This window comes from Symphalangus syndactylus, chromosome 8 (assembly GCF_028878055.3).
Source record: "Symphalangus syndactylus isolate Jambi chromosome 8, NHGRI_mSymSyn1-v2.1_pri, whole genome shotgun sequence".
NCBI classification, from domain to species: Eukaryota; Metazoa; Chordata; class Mammalia; order Primates; family Hylobatidae; genus Symphalangus; species Symphalangus syndactylus.
Genome location: NC_072430.2, coordinates 29,358,929 through 29,383,848, shown reverse-complemented (window position 1 = coordinate 29,383,848; position 24,920 = coordinate 29,358,929). Strand labels below are relative to the sequence as shown.

The window sequence follows — 24,920 nt, the reverse complement described above, 5'->3', positions numbered from 1 at the left end:
AAATTGCCTTTGCAAAATATGACTGAGACAGTGGAAGAGATCTCATTTCACGGACTCCATCTTGCTTCCATCCTCCAAGCTGTCCTTGTTCATTCCTGGGCATAAGCTGAACTAACTAAAGGAGAAACTTAGTTTGTAGTTTACAGTTTAAGCAAAGACAGTAACAGCCCTTTCCCAAAGCAGACTTCCTTCTTGCCTGGGGATTAGACCAACATTAGCCACAGTATTAGAAATTATGGTTTAGGAGTCATGCAGCTGCAGGCTACAAGATTCTGACCCTCCATAAACTGCTCCTAAGATCAGTGCTTGAGATATTTTGCAGACCCTGCACTTGATGGATCAGTTGGCACCACCCAGATCAATTAACTGGCTCATCTGATCTTGTAGCCCCCACTCAGGAAATGACTCAGGACAAGAAGACTGTTTCAACACCCTCTGATTTCATCCCTGACCAATCAGCATTCCTGGCTCGCTGGCTTCTCCCACCCACCAAGTTATCCTTAAAAACTCTGCTCCCTGAATGCTCAGGGAGACTGATTTAAGTAATAATAAAATTCCAGTCTCCTGCACAGCCGGCTTTGCGTGAATCACTCTTTCTCCATTACAATTCCCCCGGTCTTGATGAATCGGCTCTGTCTACGCAGCAGACAAGGTGAACCCCTTGGGCAGTTATGTGTCAAGAAAAAGAGTCAAACTCTGTAAAATATTTGAAGAGATTGATTCTGAGCCAAATATGAATGACCACATCCGGTGACACAGCCCTCAGAAGGTCCTGAGGACGTGTACCCAAGGTGGTCGGACACAGCTTGGCTTTGTACATTTTAGGGAGGCATGAGACATCAAATAAATACATTTAAGAAATACATTGGTTTGGTCTAGAAAGACCAGACAACTCAAAGTGGGATGGGGTGGTGGTGGGGAGGAGGGGGCTTCCAGGCTATAGAAACATTTAAACATTTTCTGGTTGACAATTGGTTGAGTTTGTCTAAAGACCTGGGTTCCATAGAAAAGAAATGTTCAGGTTAAGATAAAAGATTGTGGAGACCAAAGTTCTTTTGAAGTCTTACAGTGGCTATTCTTAGGGGGAATAGATGACAAATGTTTCCTATTCAGACCTTTAAAAGGTGCTAGACTCTTAATCTCTTCAGGATTGGGAGGGCCTGGAAGAAAAGGATATAGCTATGTTAATAGAGATTCTTTACAGATATAAATTTCCCCCCACAAAAGACAGATTTGCAGGGCCATTTCAAAATATGACAAAGAAAGATGTTTTGGGGTAAAATATTTTGACTTTCTTTTTTGTCACATAATGTTATGCCAGAGTCAGACTGGAAAGTAAGTCACAATATATGGGGTTAAATAAAACCCATCTGATGAGAATGTATGGTTTGTAAGGCATGACTCCCCAGACACCTTAGATAGGAATTTGGGCCAGATAAACAAATCAGAGCTTTATCATCAGCAGTCATATTAAATACAACCATAGTGGACAGCTCCTCTGGTTCCTGCCCACAGCCTGGTTCTGCTACACATTTTTGTGCATGTTCTTGCACTTTCTAACCAAAATTTATCTTTGCACCATAGATCGGTCTCTGGCACTTTATCTTTCTGTTTCCCAATTTCCCATCAGAGACATTCCCCAAACTTAGGTTTCACATTAATATTCTACGAAAGTGTACCAGGGTTCTTTGGGGTTTGCATACGCAAAATTGGGTTCAATGTGCTGTGTTCTTACTCATTTTCTTAGCTCATACTAAAAAGTGTACATGCTATTTTTTAAATGCATTTCTATATCAATTAGGAAGACATTCAGCTGCACTTAACAGACAATCCAACTTAAATAAATAGTAGTTTAGTTTCTCACATACCAAGAATTTTGGAGATAGATTGTTTACAGCATTGATTCAGTGGTTCAACAACATTAAGGTCAACTCTTGGCTGCTGTTCTCTCAATCTTTCTTTTGTGATAGCAAGATGGCTGCTGCAGCTCTACCCTTTACATTTACATTCCAGTGGGAAGAAGGAAGAGTAGTAAGAAAGCAAAAATTTTTCAAGGACCCACGCACCCAGGTTCAGGTCACATGGATACTCTTAGCTACAAGGGAAATAAGAAAAGAGACAACAGGATCTCATGATCATGACCTGAGGTTCTGGGTGTGTTACTGTCTGAACACAATGAAGATCCTCTTTATAGGAAAGAAGGTGAAATGAATATTGAGTAGGTAACCGAGCATGCCACAATTCTTTATCTTTAAATATAGTTTTATCTTCATCCTATTGGAAATATTTGTTTCCCTTACAGTCCAGGATGTCACAAGAATTTAAACATTGTAAAGGATGCCAACTACAAAGAAACCATTCCATTGTATTTTGGGGGGAGGATCAGTGCCTGGTAGACTGCAGAACTGACACAAAGTACTGAAGAAGTATTTGTTGCTGACTGAGGAGATGAATGACAAAATGTAACTTGGATAAATAACAAAAGCAGAATTTTATTGTCATGACCTCCATTGTTGACCACAGTCTCTTAGTGATCACATTTTTAACTTAAAAGGCTTAACTTGGTTTTATTTTATCTGTATTTTATTCAGTAATACAGCTGACGCTTGAACAACATGGGAGTTAAGGATGCCAAACCCCTGCACAGTTGAAAATCCAATTATAACTTTTCAATCCCCAAAAACTTTACTGAAAGCCTACTGTTGACCAGGCACCTCAGTGATAACATAAGCAGTCAATTAACACATATTTGTATATTATATGTATGATAAACTGATTCTTACAATGAAGTAAGCTACAGAAAAGAAAATATTATTAAGAATATCATCAGAAAGAGAAAATATATTTACTAATCATTCGTTGGAAGTGGATCATCACAAAGATCTTCATTCTTGTCCTCAAATAGCGTAGGATGAGGAGGAGGAGAAAGAGGAGGAGAAAGAGGAGGAGTCAGTCTTACTGTCTCGGGCAGCAGCTGCTGAAGAAAATCCACATATAAGTGAAACCATGTAGTTCAAATCCATGCTGTTCAAGGGTCAACAGGACATAAAACATCCCTGTCATGCAATATGAGAGTTCAATATGCAAAGTGTCCCCTTAGCTGGCTCCAGCTTGTTCCTTCCGCAGAGATAACCAGTGTCTCCTGTCTGAGATATGACCACAGATCTGTGCATCACATCCATCCCATCATTTTTCTTTCTTGCTTTCTTTTCTTTTTGATATAGAGTCACACTCTGTCGCCCAGGCTGGAGTGCAGTGGCTCAATGTCAGCTCATTGCAACCTCCTCCTCCTTGGTTCAAGTGATTCTCCTGCCTCAGCCCCCCGAGTAGCTGGAATTACAGGCACACGCCACCAGGCCCAGGTAGTTTTTGTATTTTTAGTAGAGATAAGGTTTCGCCATGTTGGCCAGGCTAGTGTGGAACTCCTGACCTCAGGTGATCCACCCACCTCAGCCTCTCAAAGTACTGGGATTACAGGTGTAAGCCACAGCGCCTGGCTCTTCCCACCATTTTTCTATACATTGGACACAAATGCACACGTTACTTCTGGTTTTCTTTTAAATAAAAATTCACATAAATGCAAATCACACCATACATATTGCTTTTTGTTTTGCTTAGTTTTACTTCACAACAAATCCTGAAATTCGTTCCAAGTCAGCATAGTATTTTATTTTGAAGATCCCTAGTAGCAATACCTCACTTGCATCTAGCACTTAACAGTTTGTTAAGTCCTTTCACATATTTTGTTTCATCAGACCTTCACTACAATGATCATTATCCACATCTTTCATAGATAAAAAATTCTGAGGGTCAGAGAGGTAGTAAAAGTCAGAAATAAATCCCAGATTCAGCCACTCCCATCCCAGTGCTCTATTTCAACAACGTGTCTGTGCCCACAAACTCTTACTAAATGTGCCTTATGGCCCCTTGACATGTGTTCATCATTAAAACATTTTTGCTTGGGCAAGTTTCTGTAATCTTTCATATCCATGACCCCAAAAATATATGACCTCGTGATCTAAATTAATAGAGAGGAAGAGAGAAAAAAAAAAGGTAGTGGAAAAAAGGAAAGGGACAAAGGAAGAGGTGTCTGGCAGTAGCTTTAGGGGAATTTAAAACTATAAGGGATTATTTCTAGTGATATTTTTTACATACAAAATTGTAAAAAGGAGCTGTGAGCAAATGTCCAAAAGTTTCACAGAGCTGAAGTATAATCCTTGAAATCAGCATGGAAAATTCAGTGCTTGAATCTGACCTGTGGTCAGAATGCTTGGCACGTGAACACACACACACACACGTGCTTCTAAGGAGAGAAAGTCTGTCCCAATTTCCCTCTGCCTTGTGTTCCTGACACATGGCTTTACATTAGCTCCAAGCCAAACCCCAAGTGAAAGCTGGCTCTACGTTCATGTAGCAGATTTGGATTTTCTCTAATCCTTAAAAGGCACTGTCACATGTGCTTCAAAACATCATAAAAACAACTTGGAATGCCTCTTCCAAGGGGCAGAAGAGAAAATCAATACATTCTGATTTTCTCCTCCGTTAAACTCTCAATGACTGAAACAGTAGTGTAGCTGGGGAGAGTTTAGTAGCTCAACAACCACATACTAAATTCTTCTTCAAGATTATAGGGCCTTATTTAGGTGTCTATTGGCAGAGCTTTAGGGCTTTAATGGGTTCAAAACTGCACCAGTAATCAGCAAAAATAAATAGTGCACTCATGTACAACTCATGTAAGTATGACGATCATTATTGTGGAATCATCTAGCATAACGGATTTCCTCGTAGCATGGGAACTAAATGATACAATGCCATTAAAGTTAATAAACAAGAGAGATTATTAAGTGAAATGGTGCCATGAAATTGGTGAGTAAGGATTTCAGAGGCACTTTGAATGTTTCTCAGCTAGAAGACAGACCACATAGTAGGTAAGATGGATGGAAAATCTCAAGGATTTAGTCATCCTTACTCCCTATGTCCAACCCACTGGCAAATCTCATCAGGTCAACTGTCAAAAACTCATCTGGGAACCATCGACATTTTTCTTTTTCTTTTTTTTTCCTCACCCCTACCTTAATAAGGCCCATCTACTTTTTTCTGTTTCCACAGCCATGACCACAGTCCCTGCCAACATCACCTAAGACCTGGATCCCTCCAAGTCCTAGACTGGTTTATTTTCTTCCACTTCCTTTCAATGTACTCTTTACAAAGCAGATGTCATCTTATGTAAATGTAAATCCTGTCACTCATAGACTTAAAATCCTCCAGTGTCTTTTCATCTGTATTTGTTTTCTAGGGACTATCATAAAGTTCCACAAACTGGGTGGTTGTAAAGGACAAAAATTTATTGTCTTACAATTCTGGAGGCTAGAAGTCTGAAATCAAGGTGTTGGCAGGGCCACAGCCCCTCTGAAACCCATAGGGCAATCCCTCTCTGCCTCCTCTAGCTTCTGTGGTGTGCTAGCAATTTTTGGCATTCCTCGGCTCATAGAGGGATCTTTCTACTTCTCTAGCTTCAAATGGCATTGTGTCTGTGTCTTCGTTCATCTTCTATCTATGGTTGTCTGTCTCTGTGCCCAAATCTCCCCTTTTCATAAGGACACCAGGCCTTTTTATTAGGCCCACCCTAATGATGTCATTTTAACTCTATTATATCAATAAAGATGCTATTTCCAAATAAGATTACATTCTGATTCTGAGCCTCAGTACTTCAACATATCTTTTTGGGGGGAGACACATGCAACCCACAACATCCACCTAGAGCAAACCTGAAGAGCTCGCTTACTCAGTTAGCAAGGCCCTACCTGTCTGTCTTTCTAAGCTCACTTAGCCCTCACCACACTGGCCTCTTGACATTCCTCCAGCTTGAAGCTCTTGGCTGCCGCTACCTGGAAGGCACTTCCTCTGGGACGTGCTGCCCCCACTTACCATCAAGTGGTTCCTCACTTATTACTGCATCAGCAGAGGCACGTCCAGGTTTTATGGGGTCTGAAACTTATACAACTTTGGGAATCTTTTATGAAAAAGAGCACACAACTACATATAAAAACACATCTGCAGCCTTGGAAGGGGCCCGGGCACAAGAAGGTCCCTGAAGCCCATGGTTCATTCTCTTTGTGGTAAAATTGCTTCTGATCCTGGGAGGGGGCATCTTTGCATACCTTGATCCAAAGAAGTCCCCACCATGTATTCTCTACTTACCCTGCTTTATCTCCTTCTTATCACACTTATCACTAGCACTTATTAAATCTAAAATTATCTTAATAATATATCTATGTTTTTTACACGTTGTCTCTGCATGCCAAATTGGAATCTCTAAGGAAAAGCTTATTGATTTTTACCACTACAGCCTAGATCCTAGCACACAGTGTCTTGTATAGAGTTGGCACTGAGTGAATACGTATTGGATTCAGAAACGGATGAATGAGTGAATAATAATAGTGTCAATAATAACAATAAGTCCTGCAGCACTGCTTTGTTTCAGGCACAGCCTGCCATTATCCCCCCATCTTACAGGTGAAGAACCTTCCCTGCTCCTAGGTAGTAGAACTTACTCCCAGCTGGCTGCTGGTGAATGGCAAAGCCAGTATTTGCAGCTAGCACTCTGGATCTAGACTCCATGCTCTGAACCCTATACTATCCTGTCTAACATCAAGGAAGCTTGCTTGGCTGACTCAGTGTTCAGCTCTATGGTCCAGAGACAGAAGCAGGAGATTCCCATTTCACAGGGATGAGGATTTTAAAGAGAAGATCATGTAACTTGCCCTCCACATCACACACATAGAAAAGGGACTTTTGTCCCAGGGCTCTGAGAGAGCAATGGAGGCCATCCAAGGAGTTCAGCTCCACAAGTCATCTCCACCTAACCTTGCCAGGCCAGACATTAAATTATGAGAGATCAAGTCCAATACGCAACCCAACAGGAACTTTCTGTGGCCTCTTCAAGGCTTCAGAATTATTATGGGACCTTTGCTATTATGATTTGTGTGCTCCATCTTCTGAGTGGTATGTGTGTACACGCATACAGAAATGATAACAGCTGATGTGAAACATTCTTTAGGTGTGACCTCCTTGGCTGACCCATTGGACTTTATTCACATCACTCTTTATCCATTGAGTTTTAGAAAGAGGAAAATATTTAGTTCTTAAATTTAAAAAGTAAAATCAATAAAGACTTTCAGATTCTTCCTGGCATAAAACAAACTCTCTTTGACTTCTCTCATTGATACACTCAACAGGCCCTGTGTGCTTTGGCTCTTGCTATCATAAATAAAGCAAAAAGAGAAGTCCACAGAGGTCTCTCACTTTTTTGATGCACAGCAGCATCAGACAATCAACTTTATTGGAAATGAGTTGATGAGACAAGAGGGCAAAGTTGATGGGAGGAAAAAGGAAAGTACATATTTTTAAGCAAAACTCCCCTGTATTATGAAATATCCCTATGGAGCCATCCTTTGAAATAACCCAGCAGATGACCATCCCATCCAGTACCACCTGCCCTGCTTGTTTTGCTCTGTTCTGTTTTGTAGTCTTTCTTTAATCCGTGATAACAACCCACAATCTCAAACAGCTGGAGGGGGGCATTCTCTCTCACCATCATTTAGGCCAAAGGATGAATTTTATTCCCAGAATAACTGCATTCACAGAAGTGATACCACAAAGATGAAGTGAAAAGCATGAACCCCAGTCAACCTCAGTTTTATATTTCCTGATGTTCTGATAAGAAGAAAACACCATTGGACAAGGAGAAAGATCTGACTTTTTTTTTTTCTTTTTAACAACAAGCAGTGGGGGAACAAGGGAAGACCACTTAAATCCTTTGCTCTTCCTTTGGTTAGAATTTCCCCCATTGCCTGAGACGTTTGTTATTTATGAAATAAAAATATTAATTAGGTCCCCACGCTTATACTCTGAATTTAGAATATATCATCAGAGAAGGTGCAGAAAGAAAGGAAGATTTTTTTGTCTTTTCAAATTGTTGTAATCAGTTCTTAGTGGTAAAGAAGGTTTTGTGTCATGTAGGTTATTTCTTATTGTTGGAATAGAATGGTGCTTAAAGATATAAGATTCAATAATTTATTTTAGGCTCGACTTTTTCTTAGCTCACTGGAATCACAGCTGAGATTTGTGCACTGCCCAAGCTCAATAACTTGTTCCTCCCTGACCCAGAATCCATGGAGATTATAACAAAGGCCCCAGTCTAGGCCTCGAATATACACACCTTGGACCTTGGGCTACTGGTGTTGCAATGAATTCAATAGAAAACATTCTATTCTGAGAGCAAGGCTCAAATACTGCAAAAGTGATTCCCTAGTAGCATCATCCACATTATTCCTCATGCCACTGTGCAGACTGCATCACCTCAATGGGTTTTGATGGACATGGCCAACATATCTCTTTCAGATGAAGGTGGCACCCCTTTTTCTGCTACCAAAAGGGCTTTAACAATGCAGTGGTTTCTCATAAATTTAGGAGTGTAGGGTCCTTCTGCCCATGATTAAATTGGGCCCAAGGCAAGTCAACAAACCTTTATAACTGTCAGGCCTAGAATGCTGTAGCCAGATGCTCTGGCAGTACATCTTGCACAAAGTCACTGCCTGTTAAACACCAAAGCAAAATGGCAGATGGTGCTTAGATTCACTACATTTCTCTTTGAAGCTCTCCAGATTCAGAAGCTGATGGAATCATTCTCTATTTTGAAGAGTAGCGTCTTTGACAGCAGGGGCTTTTTGCTTGTCCTTATATTTCCAAATTCCAACAAGCAACACTTCAATAAATGTGTATGCATTCATTCATTCATTCATTCATTCATTCAAAACATGTTCATTTAATTATTATTTTCCAGAATACAGTGGTGATCAAAACAGAGCCCTTACTCTTCTAGAGTTTAAGAACCAATCTTGATGTCAACTGAAGATTTATATAAACTGCCTATTACAATCTGTCATAAGAATTCTGAAATAACATACACAGGGCAATGAATGAATGACTGACTAGATAAAGATTCAGACTCTTATTTTCCAAGGTCCAGACAGCCATTCTGTGGTGTGAATTGAAAAGGAAAGGCTTGTGTTTTTAACAACTTCATTACTTCATTCCAAGGCACCAGAATACAGGTGGACAATCCTCTTATTAAATACACATGCATTGCCTTTGTTCCAAAACTCTCGCAAACACAAAACAGAGCTCTGACACCTCACTGATGTGATAGCTTATGCATATAAGGGGAGAACAGCTATTAAATTCTCTATCAAATAATTTAATTTCTATTAAATCTATATCTTGAAAAAGCCTCCAACAATACAAAATTTTTGCCAAATGGCTAAGAATATACTTTGGACATTTAACACGAAATGGACAGTTTCAAATAGCTTTATACATGTTGAAAGTTTAAAAAGTTGTTTGTTAAGTACTTTAGTTATAATTCATTTAAAAATCCCATTATGTTTGGTTACACAAGAGTGGCTTTAATACACTTAAAGATGCAGTACTCCTTAGCTGTGACATATTTATAGTCTGAACATTAAAAGGTTTATAAAATAAGGCTATACTTTCTCAGTGTCAAACATCCCTCAATGAAGACAATTATTCAGTCTGCCTGTTTGTAATTAGGTATGAAATAATTTATGGTTATGAAGATAAGTGACAAAAAATTTCTGGAATAACTGCATATTGTATTTTATTATTAAAATATTTTCATAATCTTTCCAGGGTTTGAGGAGTCATAAATTGCCCAGATCGGATTTCCACTGGATTTCTTTTGGAATTAATAAGCATATGGATCTGATCTAAGAATGTGTGTCAAAAATATTGAAGAGAATGGCTTCACACAAAGCTGAAAATGAAATGAGATTGACATAGCTGACTTTGGTTTGGAGAACAAGAGCAACGTGCTGCCTGTAGTCGACCCACAAAGACAGAGTCTGGCAGGTCTAAGGGACAAAGAACACCCTACTGGGGTCAGAAATGCAACCTAAGTCCCAATAACCCAGGGCTGGAGAGCTTTTCCTCTTCCACACTCCCTTCTTTTTGACAAATACTAAGAACACTTTCAGCATGTTATCTCTATGCCATAACTATGCATTCCTGGGATATGCAGTTGGTTAAAAGCAAATTCAGTCTTTTTCCTCACTACTTCTGCCAGCAGAATCACCAAACACAGGATACATCAGCCTGTTTCTTCCATTTTTTCTTCAATTCAAAAGGAGTAGTGAAAGTATGGCACTACTATTGTTTTTATCAAAGCATTATTTTGTCCAATATATTAGTCTTCATAACTTCTCAATATCCATTTTTCCCAAAACCTAAGCAGATATTGTCTAATTCTCCTAATATTTTGTACTTCCTGAAACTCCAAAAATGTTCTATGTAACTTACATTGTCTTTTCAAAGTTGAAATGAATTTAAGAAACCTTTGTAGAACACATTTATGATGTTCCCAGAAATTCTTGCAATTTCCAATAGCTAGTCAAAAGCTGGAACACACAGTTTGACATAGTACAATCCCAACCCCTCATTGCCATGCCATCCTGGAGAAAGCCTCTATTAAGACTAAATAGAAAAACTGCCAAGCCAATTAAGTGTGAGTGAATCTGAACGGGCTACGTGGAAATAGCCTCTGAACAAATCATTTCTGCCAACTCACATTCAGTGAGTACTCCCAGAGAACTTGGCCTAAGGCCAGAGATGGAGATTTCACCAAATGTGAAGATGTAGTTACTAAACAGCAAATCTATTCAGTTGTCACAGCAGAGCTGCCGGCTCTACCTCCTTTCACAAGTGACCCTTGACACTTTCAATTATGGGAGCTCACTAGCACTCTGCAATCAACTTTTCTAGGGGAAATAAATCTTACCTTAAAACTCTAAAAAGTTTGAAACTAGGCTACCAGAACTAAAAGGATGCATTCTGAAATGCTTTGCAACAGCAATTTTTTTTAAGATTGTGTAGACTATGCTATCAACCAGGTGCACTGAGCTGAAGCTAAGTGAGGGTCAAAAGACAGAACAGGTGGCATGAGGCCACATCTAGCAGTCTGTAGTATATGACAGGAAGCAAAAGCCTCCTTGGTCTGATCAACTCCAAGAGATCATTTAGTATGATCTTAATTTATTCTTTCATTGATATTACAGGATAATGGTGCAGAACCAACCTATAAAAACAAGCACCCACAGTCTCCATGAATTTCTCCCACATAGGGGTGGCTCAAATATGTAAGGCACACAGGTATGGCTGTGGAATGAATGAAATATTATTGTCAGTCTCTCTGTTTCTTTGCCGAAGATTCTTTCTATTTGAGGATAATGTGCAAAAGCAAAAACAGCAGAGGCATGAGGGAAAGAGGGAAAGTCAGGTAAATCCTAAGATAAAAGAAACCCAAAATATCATCTAGTCTAACTCCTCCTGCTATATAATAAACCTATCTACAATCACATTCATCAGGGTTTGTTTGAACATTTCCAAAGAAATGATACGTTAAAGAGTACGCATTTACTTCTTCGCAGAGTAGACCATTGCTTTGGTGGATAGCTCTAATTATTTTAAAGCTCCTTCTTATATGGAGCCTGATTTCTAACCTGTAATTTCTAACTATGGTTCAAATTATGACCACTTAAAGCAGAATTTGTCAGCTTTCCTTCACAGGCTTTCAAATATTTGAAGGCAGCTGCGATGTCTTCCCCAAATTTTCCTTTACCTGAGTGAAATCATCTCATTTCCTCCAACCAATCACTCAACCATTCAGTGCAGTTTCCACGTCCTTCATTACCCTGGTAACCATCCAGATAGTTAATGAGAGTCTCAAAATGCAGCACCCAAACCTGACATCCATACTCTACACATATTCCTACGGTACCGTGGCAACTGGCAGAAATTTCTCCACGCAGGGTTAATGTTATGAAACACCTTTTAAATTAGCCAAAGCAGGGGTCCACATTTTCTGCTTGCTCTATGTCTTCTACTTAATTTACAGTGTGGGCCACTAGCCATTAGGGAGGTGTGGGGAATGTGATTGTTGCCAATAATTGACCATTCCCTGGTTCAGGAGATACATAAAATTCTAATGGAACCATTATTCTTACACCCACAGGATATATAACAAGAACAATAAAGTGATGCATTTGCAATATCTGTTTTTTTTTAAAAAAGATGCATTATGAAAATATCCATCTATATTTTATCTTGCATGATGATGTACAAAGTAACTACCTCAAAATGAGATTCTTATGTTAAGTGTTAAGAGGGGAACATACATAGCCTTGCAGGCACACACTTTTCCAGAGCACACTAACTGCTGAAACATCTCATTAATGCATCACTGTCACAGAGCTAGATGACTTTGGGCATTGTAATACTGGTTTCCATGGCAACCTATTGTCCTTGCACATTTATTTGTTGAATTGTTTGTTGGCACATGGAACTGTGCCATAACTAGAAAAGTAAGTGTTCAGTCACCAAGCAACTTCAGTGATCAGATCGCATAAGGCTCTTAAAGTTGGAGTGGTTTTATACCATGTACAGACACCTATAAGACATTTTTAATGTATTTAATGTATTTCTTTTAAAAAAGTTTAATTGACAAATAAAATCGTACACATCCCAGGTGAACAATGTGATGATTTGATTATATATGCATTGTATCCTGATTATCACAGTCAAATTAATATCCGCCACCATCCATAGTTATACTATCTGTGTGTGTATGTGTGTGTAGTGAGGACACTGCTATAGAATTTCAAGTAAACAATGCAGTATTATTAACTAGAGTCATCATGATGTACTTTAGATCCCCAGAACTTATTTATCTTCCAGTATCTCCCTATTTTTCCCCACATTCCAGTCCCTGGCAGACACCACTCTCCTCTCTGCTTCTAAAGTTTGACATTTTTAGATTCCACATATAAGTGATATCATACTGTATTTTTCTCTCTGTGTCTAGCTTATTTCACTTGCATAATGTCCTGCAGGCTCATCCATGGTGTCACAAATGGTTAAGATCTCCTTCTTATGAGAATAATATTCATATATATAATATATATATATATCTTTACACACGCACATACATATACCACATTTTTTAGTCCACTTATCTGTCAATGAACAGTTTCTGTATCTTCAATATTGTGAAAAATACTGCAAGGAAGATAAGGGTGCAGATGTCTCTTCAAAATGTTTGTTATTTTTTGTGCACATATACCCAGAAGTGTAATTGCTGAATCACATGGTAGTTGTATTTTTAATTTTTTGAGGAATCCTCATACTGCTCTCCTGACTCTTAGCTACAAAAATAAGAGAATGAGAGCCTAGCTGGGCCAATATGGACCCCAAATTGTTAGGAAACTCCTGGGTTAACTGTGTCTTAGGAAGGGAATCAGGATATGCTGATATGAAATGGGAGATATTAAGATTGATAATTATCATGGCTGAGGTTAGCCAAGAAGTAACGATGCTGTGGTCTAAATACGTCCCTTAACATTCATGTGTTGGAAACTTAATCCCCAGTGCGACAGTGTTGGGAGACTGAGCCTTTCTGGAGGTGTTTAAGTCATGAGGGCTCTGCCATTATGAATAGATTAATGCACTATAAAACGTCTTCAGGGAGTGGATTCACTCTCTTCTGCTCTTCTCTCAGGTGAAAGAACAGCATTCATTGCCTTTTTGCCCTCCTGCCTGCTGCCATGTGAGGACTCCAGATGCCAGTGCCTTGATCTTGGACTTCCCAGCCTCCAGAGCTGTGAGAAATAAATTTCTGTTCTTTTATAAATGACCCAGGCTACGATATTCTGTGATAGCAGCACAAAACCGACTAAGACAAATGCCAATCACAACACTTGTTATAGTTACAAATAATAACTAATCATAGGTGATAAACAGTTATAGATAATAACAACTAACATCACTGAGGACTTACTACATTTCAGCTCCTTTTTCATACATTTAGAGCCATCAGTTCATTGTAATGTTGTGGGAAAAAATTTTAAAAAATAAGAATCATTCATGTTTGGAAACTTTGTAAAAGGCATTCAATACATTTTATAACCTGAGCTTATGATTACAATTACCTGTGAATGGTTCAGTTTATAAAGATGATGTAGTGACACATGGTGTCATGTCCCTGAAATAAATGGTCTCACCATTCCACACACAAAATTTTGAACTAGTTCTGTTTTGTGTTTGTTCTGTCTTTCCCTAAGGAGGCCACTTCTTGGCACTCCTGGGGTCTCAATCTCTGCATGTTCAATTATTTCTCTTCTCATATAAGGACTAAGGAGCCAGATAACTAAGACTAATAGAATTACAAAGCAAATGGGAAGGCTTCCAAGACAGTCCCTAAATCAAGTAAATGCATGAACGTTAATATCCAAACTTTTTAATATCTATTCACAGACCAGGTACTTTTTTCTTCTTCTTTATTACTCTTCTTATTGGATATAGACACGAGCCAGGAGACCTGTGGATACATAAGTGTTAAGTATTTTCTGCAGTACATCACTGCTTCTTTTTGATGACAGTCTTATTGCTGCAGACTTGGCAATCTTATTAAATAATCATCTTTAAGTGAAAGCGCTATTAAGAGACTGCATTTGATGGAAAGAGTTAAACTCCTAGCCACTCTCACCGCTATTCAAAAAACCCATTGGTATTGTCAAGGTTAGCATTTCTCAAATTCTTTTGACATTGAGGATTTTTAGTTACAATTTTTGATACAATGATGAACTGGTGCTTATCAACTACAATGTGCACTTACAGTGAATAGCAAAAATTATTTCTAATTTCTGACAGTGTGAAATTTAAAAATAAAAGTTAAATTACTTTATAAAATAATACAAACTGCATTATTCTGTTCTCACACTGCTAACACAGACATACCCAAAACTGGGTAATTTATAAAGGAAAGATGTTTTGTTGTTTTGTTTTGTTTTGAGATGGAGTCTCACTCTATTGCCCAGGCTGGAGTGCAGTGGTGCAATCTCAGCTCACTGCAACCTCTGACTCCTGGGTTCAAGTGATTCTCCTGCCTCAGCCTCCTGAGTAGCTGGGATCATAGGCACGCACCACGTTGCCTGGCTAATTTATGTATTTTAGTAGAGACGGGGTTTCACCATGTTGGCCAGGCTGGTCTCGAACTTCTGACCTCATGATCTGTCTGCCTTGGCCTCCCAAAGTGCTGGGATTAGGAAAGAGGTTTAATTGACTCACAGTTCCACATGGCTGAGGAGGCTTCACAATCATGGCAGAAAGCAAAGGAGGAGCAAAGTCATGTCTTATGTGGCAGCAGGCAGAAGAGCATGTGCAGGGGATCTCCCCTTTATAAATCCATCAAAGTTCATGAGACTTACTCATTATCATGAGAACAGCACAGGAAAAATCTGCCCCCATGATTCAATTACCTCGCACTGGGTCCCTCCCATGACATGTGGGAATTATGGGAGCTACCATTCAAGATGAGATTCGGGTGGGGACATAGCCAAGCCATATCACAAGCATATGTTGAAATTATAAGACAAACAACTAACTTGAATAGATGGCATCCATCAGTTTAACCAGTGGCAGCTAAATTTTGCTTATGCAGCATTGAGTAGCTTAAATATCTTGCATAAATCCATCAAATAATTTCTCAGGCAACTCTTTTTTTGGATCTAACACATCATTGTTTAATGGATGACTGTAGCTTAAAAAGAACTATCATATACTGTGTGGGGCAAATATTGCCAATCATATGCCTAAAGTAAACACCCCAGGGTGGTCCCCAATGAGTCACTCTATGTATAATCCCATGCCCTTGAGTGTTGATGGAACCTGTGACTTGCTTCTAACCAATATGGCAAGAGTGAAGGGACTTTGAAGAAGCCATTAGGTGCCCAATCAGTCAATTGTGAGTTAATAAAAAAAGGAGATTATTCTGGATGCACCCGACATAATTAGGTGATCCCTTTAAAAGCGGGTCCACATCTTCCCTGAAGTTAAAGATTCAAAGTAGCAGAGACACTTTCCCCGTTTCTAGCTTGAAGAAGCAAGATGTTCTGAACTCTATAACCCTAGGCAAATACATTTTGCCAGCAACCTGAAAGCTCTTGGAAGTAGGTCCTTTCCTAGTTGAGACTTCAGATGAGTTTGAAACCCAGTTGACACCTTGATTTCAGCCTTGTGAGAAACTGGGCAGAAAACCGAACTCAAGTATTCCCAGACTTCTGACTCATAGAAGCAATGAGATAATAACTGGATAATTGGTTTAGGCCACTAAATTGGTGATGATATGTTGTAGAGCAAGAGAAAATGAACACATTATCTGATAGTGATTCCCTTTTTGTGGCACAATCTGTATTTGTAGTTGATAACATTGCTGAACAGCTAAAAACTGCTTTTACCAGACTTATCTGAAGTGAAATGTGGCCATGTGACTAAGTTCTGACCAGTGAAACTTAAGTGTAAATAAGGTTGAGATATTCCAGAAGCACTTTTTAGTGAGTATATACTTGATATGGTTTGGCTCTGTCTTCAAAGGGTACAAAAGCCCCAAGCCTTGGTGGCTTCTACATGGTGTTAGGCCTGCAAGTGCACAGAAGGCAAGAGTTTGGAGCATTTGCCTAGATTTCAGAGGAGGTATGGGAACACCTGGATGCCAGGCATCTAAATCTCTTGTGGAATTTTAATCCCCACGTGTCAAGGAAGTGACCTGGTGGGAGGTGACTGGATCACAGGGAGATTCCCCCCATCCTGTTCTCATGATAGTGAGTGAGTTCTCATGAGATTCGATGGTTTAAAATGTGGCACTTCCCCCTTCTATCTCTCCTGCCACCCTGTAAGACATGTCTTGTTTCCCCATTGCCTTCTGCCATGATTGTAAGTTTCCTGAGGCTTCCCCAGCCATGGAGAACTGTAAATCAATTAAACCTCTTTTTTTTTTATAAATTACCCAGTCTCATGTAGTTATTTCTAGCAATGTGAAAATGAACTAATACATAAAATTGGTACCAGGAGAGTGGGGAACTGCTATACCTGAAAATGTGGAAGCAAATTTGGAACTGGGTAATGGGCAGAGGCTGGAACAGTTTGGAGGCCTCAGAATAAGAGAGGAAGATGAGGGAATGTTTAGAACTTCTTAGAGACCTGTTGAATGGTTGTGACCAGAATGCTGATAGTGATATGGACAATGAAGTCCAGGCTGAGGTGGTCTCAGATGGAGAGGAGGAACTTAATGGGAATAGTTCCAATAGCAAGTCACTCTTGCTATGCTTTAGCAAAGAGACTAGTGGCATTTTGCCCCTGCCCTAGAGATCTGTGGAGCTTTGAACATGAGACAGATGATTTGGGGTATCTAGCAGAAGAAATTTCTAAGCAGTAAAGCCTTCAAGAAGTGACCTGGCTGTTTCCAAAAGTGTAGAGTCATATAAGTCCACAAAGAGATGGTCCAAAATTAGAACTTATGTTTAAAAGGGTAGCAGAGCATAAAAGTTTGGAAAATTTACAGCCTGATCATGTGGTAGAAAAGAAAAAGCCATTTTCTGGGGAGAAATTCAAGGCTGCATAAATTTGCATAAGTAAAGAGGAGCCAAATGTTAATAGCCATAACAATGGGAAAATGTCTCTAGGGCATGTCAGAGACCTTGGCAGCAGCCCCTCCTGTAACAGGCCCAGAGGCCTAGGAGGGAAAATTGGTTTCCTGGTCCAGGCCCAGGGCCCTCTGCTCTGTACAGCCTCCTGAAATGGTGCCCTGTGTCCCAGAAGCTCCAGTTCCAGCTCTGGCTAAAAGAGGCCAAGGTACAGTTCAGGCCATTGCTTCAAAGGGTACAAGCCCCAAGCCTTGGTGGCTTCTACATGGTGTTAGGCCTACAGGTGCACAGAAGGCAAGAGTTTGGAGCCTTTGCCTAGATTTCAGAGGATGTATAGGAACACCTGGATGTCCAGGCAGAAGTCTGTTGCATGAGCGGAGCCCTCGTGGAGAACCTCTACGAAGGCAGTGTAGATGGGAAATGTGGGGTTGGAGCTGCCACACAGAGTTCACACTGGGGCACTGCCTATTGGAGCTGTGAGGAGAGAGCCACTGTCCTCCAGACCCCAGAATGACAGATCCACTGACAGATTGCATTGTATGACTCCAAAAGCCACAGTCATTCAACGCCAGCCTGTGAAAGCAGCCACAGGGACTGAACCCTGCAGAGCCACAGGATTGGAAATTTCCAAGGCGTTGGGAGCCCAACTCTTGCTTCAGCATGTCCTGGATTTGAGACATGAAGTCAAAGGAGATTATTTTGGAGTCTTAAGATTTAATAACTGCCCTGCTGGCTTTCAGACCTGCATGGGGCCTATATGCCCTTTATTTTGTCCAATTTCTCCCATTTTGAATGGAAGCACTTACCCAATGCCTGTAGCCCCATTGTATCTTGAAAGTAACTTACTTGCTTTTGATTTTACAGGCTCATAGTTGATAGGGATCTGCCTTGTCTCAGATGCAACTTTGGACTTGGACTTTGGGGTTAACTCTGGAATGAGTTAAGACTTTGGGGGACTGTTGGGAAGGTATGATCAGGTTTTGAAAAGTGGGAAGACCATGAGTTTTGGGAGGGACCAGGGGTGAAATGATATGGTTTGGCTCCGTGTCTCTACCCAAATCTCATGTGGAGTTGTAATCCTCATCTGTCAGGGGAGGGACCTGATGGGAGGTGATTAGATCATGGGGGCAGACTTCCCTCTTGCTTTTCTCACGATAGTGAGTTCTCATGAGATATAATGATTTAAAGGTGTGGCACTTCTCTGCTCTCTCTCTCTCCTGCCACCATGTAAGACATGCCTTGCTTCCCCTTTGCCTTCTGCTGTGATTGTAAATTTCCTGAGGCCTCTCCAGCCATGCATAACTGTGAGTCAATTAAATCTGTTTTCTTTATAAATTACCCATTCTCAGGTAGTTCTTTATAGCAGTGTGAAAATGGACTAATACAATACCCTTCTTTTTCCCTTCATTCTGCATTATGAAATAAGATTTTGATGGCTCGATATACAGCAGCCATCTGGGACCATGAGTACTGAATCTCCATGCTAGGTGGAACAGTAAGCTGGATCATAGGTGATTTCATAAAGCTACTATAGCAGTGCTGGAATACTACCTACAGGCTTCTTTTATGTAATAGAGAAACAAATTTCTGTTTAAGTCATTCTTCTTGGAATCTGTGTTACTCTTGGCAGAATCTAAATCTAGTATATTTTACTTAAAACATATACCTATATTTGAAATAAATTAATATAAGTATTAAATAAAGTGATGTGGTTTGTTTGTTTGGGTTCAACTATTAGCAGCATCTTTCAGAGAACTAGGATATGCAGCATTCTGGTCCAAATAATAACACTGACTAATACTGCTGGTGGAAATGAGATACCACATTAAGAAGCAATCAAGAGTCAAATATGTAAAAGAAGTTGTACATGAAAGTACACAAGTTGGCCCTTGCATTCAAAATATTAAAACACCCAATTTTGTTTGTAACTGAAAATAGTTATTTAAAAACAGTAGTGCATTTGCGCAATTTAGTCCAGCTGTTTTTTAAGTACAACAGAGCAATATTAGGCAGATGAGAGTTGGTGACCACCAACAAGTGTGGTACTGGGGCTCTAAGAAGAAGCAGATGTCTAAAATCATCATTCTGCCTGAAAGTTTACCAGTCAGATTGCTATTGTTTCATTTTAAGGTTTCTGCTCCTTGTTAATTGCAAATATCCATGGCACAGGTACTACTGTGAGTGTGCTTGCTACAAACAAGTAAGTGGGAATAGATGAGTAAAAGATGGGGGAAAAGGCACAGTGGTCCTTGGCAAGGACATTCAAGCTCACAGGCTCATGGTGGTGATCACAAAGGGGAAAGGAGAGTCTCCAAATATAAACAAAGTGCAATTCACAAATATTTACTAAGCTGTGAATCCTTTCAATAAATGATTAATCGATAAGTCACAGGCCCCTGAAGATACAATGGTAAACAATAAAGATCCACAATAATTTTGCCTATATCAGAGATGAGACATCACGCCACCCACAATTTCCAGGCTGATGCCATTTAGGTTATTGAATTTGAAAGCAAGATGCATGTTAGTACCTCTTTAGATTTCAAAAATCTGGATTTCAAAAGTAAGTCCTCAAATTGTTGATCAGTTGATTCATTAATTCAGTCAAAAATATTCAAACTATTTTATGTCTCAGAATAGATAGGATATTTAAAGTGTAATACATAAATTATACCAATACTGGGGGGATTGCTAAGGTTGTCCACATGTGCCAGCAAAATCATCTACTTCTGGTCTTTAGTCAAGTCTAAGAAAGTTCATACTGACATATTAGGAGGAAATTATTATACCTGCTTATACTGAAAAAGAAAATTCAACCATAAATATTGCAATACTATAAGATGCTATAACGTTCTGCAAAACAATCTGTTGCACATTCCTACTTGGAAGGTAGCATATTTCATGATTATGCACATCCAGGACAGAGATAAGCATTTATATGGGCAGCTACAGCCTTTCACTATAAGCCATGAGCCTCTTCATCAGAAAAAGCCATTGGGGCACAATTTATCACCAGAAAGTGTGTTTGGCTGGCTTAGATGTTCAGAAAAAATAAATATTTTCTTCATGCACATGTCTTTAGTAGTAGCAGGAGCATGGTTTGTACCTTTACATAAAAAAATCAAAATAAATGCCGGTGTTTAGGTAGTCAGACAAATAAATATACAAAAAAAGGAGTAACAAGTTTCCTCTTCTATGCCCATACCTCAGTAAACAGAGAGTCCCATGTGCAAGTGGTACAAATGCCACCATAAAGAGTCAGTGACTATAGAAAGAGACTGAAGTGCTTATTTAAAATCTTGCTATCACAGGATTAAGAGAAACCTGGGTCTAGGACTGAGAACTCAGTAGTATAGAACAGAAGAGGAAATAGTCATCTCTGATGACATCAATAATTGTTTATAACAACTCCATTGACATCAATAGCTGTTCTGATAATTCTGGTGGCTAATATTTATTGAATGCTTACTAAATGGACTAATTATCCTTCTGGGGGCTGTACGTATGTTTTCTCATTTAATTATGAAACATAAACTATCACTTCAGGGCTCCTATTAACTCATTTTTTTAAATAGCTGGTTAAATATAGGTTTAGAGATATCGTGACTTATCCAAAATCACAAAGTGGCAGATTTGAGTTTTGAACCTAATTGTGTTTGACTCCAATGCCTATGGGCTTGTCACAATAAAGTGGTGGAGGGAAGGCCATTATCTTCCAGTGGAGCCTCCCTGATGCCCAGGCTGGTGACCAGAGGGTAAATGCAGTACCTGCTGGACAGTAGCAATATGCTGGCATATCAGGGAGTAGGATTATATGAGAGACATGGCTGGCTCAAATGCCCACGTAAACCTCAAAAGCAGATTAGGGATGAAAAGATTAAGTGAATATTTCCTGAGCATAGATGAGCAGTCTGAAGCAGGTTCACTGTGCACTGGTTACCAGCTTGTGTCAGTCTGCTGAGACAGGCCCCACTTAAGCACAACAAGTTACATGAAATGGATGTATGATTTACAGATGGGAACAATAGACAAAGGACAACAGAAGCCTACAACTCATTGCAAGTTGGCCCCCCAAGGCTCAGGAAATCGGCCTGGGGTGAATGGAATCTCCTCATCTGCATGTACTTCACTTACACCTCAGCTGAAGGACCTCAGAATGCAGCCTGCCCTGGGTTATATATCCCAGGGACAACATGACAGGCTGGGCTAAAGCACCAAAGAACATCCTATTTCTAGGGAGAAATGGAGCAGACCCTGAGCTGTTCTGGTTAGTTCCTGCCTATCTCAGGCTGTTGCATTCTCAGCACATTGTACAGTTATTCCTGAGAACTACAAGCGAGATTGAAGAAGGAACAGGATCAGTCCAAGGCCATCCAGAGAACTGTGCGACAAGGAACTCCTGGGAAACTTGGCGGTTGGTGGGTGGGTGGAAGAGGGAAGCTGAGGAGGGGGTCCTTGAGGTCCTGCAGCTGTGCAGGTGGGGGCTAAAGGGATGGCAAAATTGAGATAATGTAGCCACATGGCTACCAAAATGAGGATGTTCATATTTATCAAGTGATTCAGTAAAACCATCTGGAGCTTCAGCTGTATGCTCGTGCCCTTCGCACTGGAGAGAAGACAAGGGCACCTTTTTATTCCTACCCTCAAATAGTTTTCTACCTCTCTGTGTGTGTGTGTGTGTGTGTGTGTGTGTGTGTGTGTGTGTGAGAGAGAGAGAGAGAGAGAGATGTGCAATTGACTATAATGTAAGACACAGAGGCATCACTACAGTCAAAGGCCACTTAAGCCATCCATTCTGGAGGCATTAGAGACATTGCCAAAAGTGAGGGTGACTATGTACATCATTTTGGTAATTAGGAAAAAAACGTGCTATGAAAAAACAGTATGTCATTTTTTACCTCCATTTTCAAGCTCTGATTTGGGGTTTTCCTCTTATTTTTATCCAGTGTGTTTCCTGCTTCCTGTTAATGCCCATGCAGGAGACTGACTGCTTTCTGGCAAGAAGGGGGTAAGCACTGTACCTGTAATCTGCATTATTAGTTAGGTTCTGTCAACTGACCCCCTAATTTCAGAAGCCAAATATAGAGTTTTTGTTGTTGTTATGAAAGTGACAACTCAGGTGTCTCCAGTTTGTTGGTTTTCCTGAGCAGCTCCACTCCAAGGGGTGGCTCAAGGACCAGGTTCCTTCCAACATGGCACCACTTCTCCAGATCAGTGCCATACAAACTTTCATTCACAGGCCAGTGGCAGTCCATGGCTTGGATTAGCCCAGGAGCCGTTTATGAATGGTCTCAATGAGGGAAGTACGGAAATTGAGGGAGAGCATATGGAAACTTTAGAAACTGGCCATTGCTGCAATATTCAAGTTCATGGTGAGTGGATTTTTCTCACTCAACAGAGTATAGACCATTTTGGTTGGGGTCAGACTCACCCAGCACATGTGGCTTCCTAGTGGATTGGAAATTTAAGAAAACATAAATAACAGATTGACAGCTAGAAAAAGCTACACTCTATATCCTCAGAGTCCTCATCATTTCACTGGCAGATTGGAGAAAGAGAATGGTAAGCTGTCCGTGAGAGGGTTTTCTATTACCCACCTGGCAGGGCCCATGTTACTTCTGCCCATTCCGATGGCCACAACTCTGTTACATGGTTGCATCTATTTGCACGGGAGACTGGGGCATAATCTGATTGAATGGTAAGAAAATGGAAAGAAGTTGGCAGTCATCCATCCTCACTAAACCTATTGCTGCATTTGCTACCAGTTTCTGTTGACCAAATAATGCAAGCATGAAAAGGAGTGATAGTTCTATGACTTCCCAGCCGGAATCTTACCACTTTGAGTGTTCTTGCTGGAGCTGCCCCAACAGAGCCTTCAAATAAGGAAGCACTCATCCCTAACTCACCTTCTCTATTTTCTTAATTTTGAGCCCTCAAAAACCTTCCAATAAATACTCTTCTGCTTAAGTTAGCCAGGATTAAGTTCTTTCTGAGGAATTTTTAAAAATCCCAAAGCTAATGCAGGAGAACTGGGAGGTAGGTAGGGAGAAAGAAAAAGAGAGAGAGGATGGAGAGAATGGCATCTAGCTAGGAAGATTAAATGAACATATTATGACTCATTTACTTTGATTCAGAACTGCCATTTGAACAAAGTCAGTTCTATAGGTCATGGACGATTCTTTACCTTGAAATAAGACGATGAGTTCTACAGTACCTCAATCATTCATGCATCTCACTGAACAAATCAATTGCATTGATTATGCTAAAAGGTGTAAGTTGCTTTGACATGCACAAATAGGAAAGAATGTCTGAAAGGCAAATCATTTTATCCAAATCAAGGTTTTTGCATAATTTATGCTTAGTGACATTCTGTACCAGAGGGACTTTCATGGTCTTACCAAAAAAAAAAAAAAAAAAAAAAAAAAAGCCTCAAATCAGATATATATATATAATATTTTAGTGTAAATTCTCCCAGAATGGTAATGGTAACCTGGAGTATAAAGGGGCAGTGGCTTCACAAGAAGAAAGTTTTCCAGAATGAGGGGAGACTCAGCCACCGTATTATGTCAGCAGCCCTGGTGAACTCCAGTGATGTTTTGTTTTATTTTACTTCATGCTCAGTTTGCCATTCTATAGCCCTGCTCTGTGTAGAGGAGCACATAGACTGGGCTCTCTGCCCTTTTTTAGCACTCTTCAGACCTCTGAAAATAATGCTGCTTTCAGACAAAGTCCAAAGTTCTAGGTATTTGTTTCTTTCTCTGCTCCACAATCTGGTGCTGACCAACCTCTTTCTCTGGATCTCCAGTTCAGTGGGTGGAAAACCCTGCAAGAAATGATCATCTGGATTCTAGAAGCACACACTGGTGAGTCTTACAGGACTTGGATGATAGCAAAGGCACATTGGCTGATTTTCATATCTGAGTAAAGAGATTTCTCAAGAGCTGTGTTCATGTCGTTGTCCCATATTTAACTCTACTGAGTCATTTCTTGGTGCTTTTAATATAAGAGATTTTTAGCACATTTCTCTTCTAGTGGAGCTACTAGCCTTGCACTCACTCTCATTTGCTAAGTGTCAGGGATGATTAGCTGGAGGCCTGCAGGTAGGAGTTAGTCTAGAGAGGTGCTTCACTTGTTCTATGCAATGTTTTCTTAAAAATTAACTTAGAGGCCGGGCGCAGTGGTTTACGCCTGTGATCCTGGCACTTGGGGAGGAGGCTGAGGCAGTCGGATCACAATGTCAGGAGTTCAAGACCAGCCTGACCAATATGGTGAAACCCCGTCTCAACTAAAAATACAAAAATTAGTGGGGCGTGATGGTGCATGCCTATAGTCCCAGCTACTCAGGAGGCTGAGGCAGGAGAATCGCTT

General features: G+C 40.1%; 1 long non-coding RNA gene across 1 annotated transcript; it reads right to left on the bottom strand.

Annotated features, from left to right (window-relative positions):
- Positions 1-1,820: 1,820 nt before the first annotated feature.
- LOC129488703 (uncharacterized) lies at positions 1,821-23,309 on the bottom strand. Its single transcript, XR_008659718.1, has 3 exons — positions 23,150-23,309; positions 2,850-2,977; positions 1,821-2,095 (listed from the first exon to the last, which is right to left on the bottom strand). It is a non-coding gene; the product is annotated as an uncharacterized lncRNA (long non-coding RNA).
- Between the last annotated feature and the right edge of the window lie 1,611 nt (positions 23,310-24,920).